The sequence below is a fragment of the Triticum aestivum genome, chromosome 3A (genome assembly GCF_018294505.1).
Source record: "Triticum aestivum cultivar Chinese Spring chromosome 3A, IWGSC CS RefSeq v2.1, whole genome shotgun sequence".
Taxonomy (NCBI): Eukaryota; Viridiplantae; Streptophyta; class Magnoliopsida; order Poales; family Poaceae; genus Triticum; species Triticum aestivum.
The window spans coordinates 151,352,236-151,357,841 of record NC_057800.1 but is presented as its reverse complement, the minus strand read 5'-3'; the positions used below and the strand labels follow the sequence as shown (position 1 = coordinate 151,357,841).

The following is a 5,606-nucleotide window of genomic DNA, read 5'->3' as shown; positions in this document are numbered from 1 at the left end:
CGCCACATGCACCCTCCTCGAGATATCCTGCGGTGAAGGTGGCCCGTCCTGAGCACGGATCGTACTCGGTGCCGGCTGGCTCGCACCCTTCTTAGTCTTTCTTTTGCGTGCCTTCTTCTTCTCCTGTAATGGGACCGAGTTCTGCTCACAGACCGCCTTCTTGAGTGTGTTGGGGCTGATAATATTTCGCACCTCGCCTATCTGAGGCTCGGTGAAGTCGGCAGCTGGAGGCGTCTCCTGAGAGCTGAACGCCAGACGGCGCCTGTTGCAACTTGGCTTCTCCGCGGTACGAGCTAGATCGCACACGTCTTTTGTTGGGTTTGGTTCTTGAGAAGGAGGCCCCATGAAGTTGCCATCGTACCCATGCTCGGCAAAGTACTGATCGACGTTGCCAAATGTATCATCATCGTCGTCGTCGTCGTTCTGATCCTGTGCCATATGCATGTTTGGATCCAGTGGCATAGGGATGTCCGACACCGTTACGGCGGTCTTGCCATGGGGCCGACTTGGCGCCGGCACGACTAGCGGTGTTGTCTTTGGGGTGGTGTCCCCCGCCCCCAAACGAATCTGGCTCTTCGGCCAAAGCAGGGGCCAGCTCAGGCAGGCGCTGAGGGTCATCACGTCATCATCGTCGGCCCCGACGGGTCGAATCGGAGGTAACAAGTCGTCGCAGCCTGGCAGCACCCGAACCAGTTGAACCCTAAACAAGTTGGGTGGCATCTGGGTACCGTGGAACAAGGGGTTGCCCGGTTGAACGATTTTGCCCTTGGCGACATCGACCAACTCGTTGTTCACGAAGTGGAGGAGAGTGCACGGAACGTCGGTGGCGCCCTGCGAAAACATGTAGGGCGTCAGGGATGCCCAGTCAAAGGCAAGGAGATGAAGTCCTCGGCCGAGAGAGGCTTAATTAGTTACCATGATGATGGCGTCGAGCTCGGCTAATGTCGAGGCACCGCCAACGGCGGGCGTGCAGTTGACGGAGCGGCCGCTTGCTGAAGAGGTGCCGGCCGGCATACACCCGGGTGCATTAAGCTCCCGTGCCGGCGTCGGAGACACCAATGCCGCCTCCGCCGGAGGCACCAATGGCCCCGCCATCGCATTATGCGAGTTGCTGGCCGTGAAGCTAGGAATCGGGGGCGGGCCCTGTTGGCCGCCCGCAATCCACGCACTCAACCCCGAGATCAAGGTAGGCACAAGGGCGGTGATCGTCGCTCCGAGTCGTTGTTCCACTTGCTCTTGGACAATCTCCGGAATCCGCGCCACCTGTGCCTTGAGTTCTTGAACCTCTCGCGCCTGGCTTTCCGAGCTGGTCTTTTTCTCCTTCCGCACACCAGCGGTATAGTATGACCCCCATTTTGTCGACAAGCCTTTGCCGGCCACACGACCAGCTGACGTCGGCTTACTGAGCTTATCCTTGTTCTTCATTATATTCAACCCCCTATTTAGAGTGGTGTCCCAAGGGTTGCTCTGAGTCGACCCCGCGCTACTTCTTTCAGTCGCCTGCGGAAGGAATGTGAACCATTTAGAAATTCGGCTTCATTAATTAGAATGCAACCATATGGAGCTAATTACGCGGGGGTGTATTCCTTACCAGAACAAGCTCAAGCCGCCTGGTCTTCGGATCCGTGGTAAGCTCCTTTGTTTTCGGGTCCTTCTTGTACCGGGCCCTGACAAAGTTCCTGGTCTGCTTGTCACCGTATTTATCGAAGAGGGGCGGTAGGCCTTGCTCGGCACGGTCCGCCTCCTCCTTGTCCCATATAGGCTCCGCCACTCTGTAACCGCCGAGACCGAGTGTGTGTTCCCCTATGTTCAGCTCCCGCATTTGTTTCCCCCACTCACTTGATTGGGAGCTTGCGGTGCTCGAGCAATTGATCTTGAAGTCGTTGTAGTCATCTTCGGTGATCGAAGGATTTTTCTCCTTGATCTTCTCATAACTCTCACCTTTCTCGATCATTCTCTTCACATTGCTTTTCCAAGTAGACAGGGCCTTGCTCATCTTCGTGAGGGCAGCATTGTTCACTTTATTCCCTTTGAGGCTTGTGTTTTCGAATTCAGCGGGGAACTTGTATCGTTCGTGCAGCTTCGTGAAGAGGAGGTGGCGCAAATTCCCCCGGTCAGGATGCCTCAGGTTCTCGGTGTTGATCGAGACGGTGCTCCGGACAATGCACCCGAGCTGAAGCGAGTACCCCTTGACTATTCGTTCGGGCGCCGTTGGATTCCCGTTGGAGTCCACTTCAGTAACTTCCTCCTTGAGGGTGCGGAGCACGATCGGGCGCCGGTCCTTCCGTTGCCTCTTCGGCTGGCTGCTATCTGTGCGTGCGCCGCCATCATCAGTGGTGGCATCCTCGGCGGCACCATCAGTGGTGGCATTAGTGTGGTCATCCTCGGCGGCACCATCCGTGGTCTCAGGATCGGTGGGGAAGGCGGCGGCCTCATACAAGTGAGGTTGTTCCTCCATCTCCTGGGACAGCTCCCAGAATGCCTTGCCGCCCGAACCCCCAGCCTCATTGTTGTGGGCCATGTTTCTCTCTAAATAGAAACAAAGTTTGGTCAAAAAGTTGGTTATTGTCAAGGAACAAGATCATGGTCTCATCATTTAGGGTTTGTCGACACCGAGGCATCCTAAAATCTAAGCTTTTATCATTGAGGGTTTTTCGACGCCAAGGCACCCTAAAAGCCTAACTTTTCATCATTTCGGTTTTTATCGATACCGAGGCACCCTAAAAGCCATGCATTAGTCACAAGTACGCCGGGGCACTTGATCCTACTTAATTAACTACTAAGATACCCCGGCCCATGCATTAGTCACAAGTACCCCATATGTCCTATTTTTAGCAAAGTCATGCTAAAATTCACGGAAAATTTCAGCATGACCTTTGCTGAAAATAGGACATATGGAGTACCCGAATTTGCCGGAACGGAAGTTAATCGACATTCCGGCAAACTCAAGGGCCTCTCGGGGTACCTGCAAAATCATCACGACACGATGGTCGGAGACAAAACCCAGCAAACTAGCAAAATCATCACAAATTGTTTTCTGTTAAAGATGATCATCATCTTTACAAGTCTTTCTCAATGTGATCACAAGTAATTCAGAGGCATCACAAGTAATTCAGAGCATCACAAGGCATTTGTAGTTTAGTACATGAACAAGTTTTACAAACCCAGATAAGAACAAGTGAATTCTAGTCCCATTGACACTCCTGGTTTTCTACAAACACCAAGTACTAGGGCACACAAAAGTTCTGAAATTTGTGTGCCTAACTGAATTAACTGAATTTCCAGTAACCGAATAAACTGAATTTTCAAAACTGCAAGAATACAATCGAGAAAAATCCAACAGCACTAGAACTGAGCTGATTGACAGTAGTTTTGTTCACTGTTATGTTGGCCTAACTGGATGTTGGCTATCTTTTATAGTGTCTCTGTTACATGCCAGCTTGGTCATTGCTAACTTTTGATATGTTGTGTTTCTGACATATCAGAATCGGATATCCAAAAGAAGAAACAATATAATTTCTAACAAATCATTAGCCTGTTTGCTTCAAAAATAACAGTTCCTGTTGAGATTCCTGGGATCCAATCCCAACCAGTCCATTTGATTAAAATGACTGGATTACTGGAATGAGAATACCAAAAGAACAAGATATAGTCTACAAAAAAAAAAAGAATACAGCCAATCCCCATCACTGTTTTCCCCTCTGGTTCAACCCTCTCACCATTTAAAGAAAAAATCTATATGGACCATCCATTCCTAGTTTGCATAAGTATCTAGTTTTAATTTACCTTCACAAGAGCACCAATAACACCCAAGCTGGTAAGCCTCAAGTACTCAAAAGGTCTTGTCTTGCTGGTAGTATTCAGGAACGGGTACAGGTACAGTGGGATGTGAGCTGCAAAGGAAAAAGAAGAAGACTTAATTATTAACCACTGCTAGTTAAGATTTACTTATTCTGTAAAGTCACCAAAATGAGGAAAGCTTTTTAACAATAAACAATGGAAATATTTAAGACTTGGCATAGAAACAGCAGCGCTCAGTACCATTCAAGAACGGGATCCTGGTCTCAGGGTGTGAAGCAACACACTGCAATTAAAAAAAAGTAAAATGAAATTGAGGGGCAGATGGCAAGCAAGCATGATATGAAAGCAGTAGTATTCTCAATCCACCACAAGGCCCACCAGGAGTGAGGGTTTCCTTTTCTTTCTCATGTAAAAGCATACCTGAAGAAGTGCAAGTGCATTGCAGACATGGTTTGATGCAACTGGCGACAAAGTAGGAGGTGAAAGTGAAGGGTAAATTGACACAATCTCCTGCATAAATTTTCAAAACAGCATGACAGACTGAATAAGGAAAATGTGCAGAACCATCAATAATTTCATATTGAAATAATCAATACACATGGACAACCACCCTTACTTAAATAACAAGAACTGCACAAGTACATATGTACTCTTGCCATTGCGACTGAATTTAGAACAGTGCAATAACTGTAACCTACCTGGAGCAGTGCAGCAACAGTGCCAAAGGAGTGCCACAGCAGTGGAGCAAGGTCTTGAAAAATCTCTCGTTTCTGAAAGAGGAAACTGAGAAACAGATTAGACAATGAATTTTCACCTCCTGCATCCCAGATTTGCAGCCACACTTTAAATGTTAAAGTAAAATAGCTCTATGTATCAACTGTCCAGTTTGGAATATTGTCTTTGGAAAGTTGATGTTTCACTAAGAAAAGAAGGGTCTGTCTAGGACACATTTATGTCACGTCTAACCTTGTGTCCACTATGTTTGTGGTGTATTTTTTTTTGCCCCAGCTTTTTTTTTGTTCCTTGTTGCTGCGTTATTTGTGGGAGCTTAGATGTGACATCCTTAGAAAACATTTAGATGTGAATTAGACAAACTCAGAAAAGAATGACGATGCTTGCATTAGTGGCTCATACCATGGGTTCACACTTTTGGTAGATAAAGAAGTGACAGAAAAAAAAATACTATACTAAGTAAACTTCATCACTTATCTAGATAATCTGCGGAAGTAGAACAGATTGTTTCTAACCTATAAATGTCTTCCTATATAGTTTAAACTGTTTAGATTTCCTAACACCACCTCCTGATAAGTTTGCAAAGTCATCAATAGGACAGGATTTCACAAAGTTCACACCCCCGCCCCCCTGTCCTTGAACAGGGTATCTCCACCAGATACTATAATTAAATGTGCACAGCCGAATACCCCTCCAGCCTGCTCCAGCACAAAAATATTCATTGGAAGTTCACTTTTACCAAGAAACAAATACATCAGGAAGCAGGGGATATTAACAAAAATGCGCTTCTTGTGGTATTCACTCCTGAGAGATTGTATATGATAACTGCAGTATTTACCATTTTATTCAGGGGTACTATAACAGAAATGGGCACGTCTCTTGTTGTATTCAATCCTAACAGAACAACATATAAGATAACGGTAGTACTTTCCACTTTAATCAGAGCAAGCAGAACTAAAATGGATACAGTTATCTGATGCACACACCGAACTGCCATCCGAGTGTGTCCAACAGAGATCGGCAACCATTCCCGCTACGGATGCTAATAACAGGTAAACCATAGCACATGTTTA

General features: G+C 47.0%; 1 long non-coding RNA gene across 1 annotated transcript; it reads right to left on the bottom strand.

Moving 5' to 3' along the window:
* Positions 1-3,746: 3,746 nt before the first annotated feature.
* LOC123058157 (uncharacterized) lies at positions 3,747-4,968 on the bottom strand. The gene is made up of 4 exons (XR_006427076.1): positions 4,500-4,968; positions 4,222-4,311; positions 4,042-4,084; positions 3,747-3,893 (listed from the first exon to the last, which is right to left on the bottom strand). It is a non-coding gene; the product is annotated as an uncharacterized lncRNA (long non-coding RNA).
* Positions 4,969-5,606: the final 638 nt, after the last annotated feature.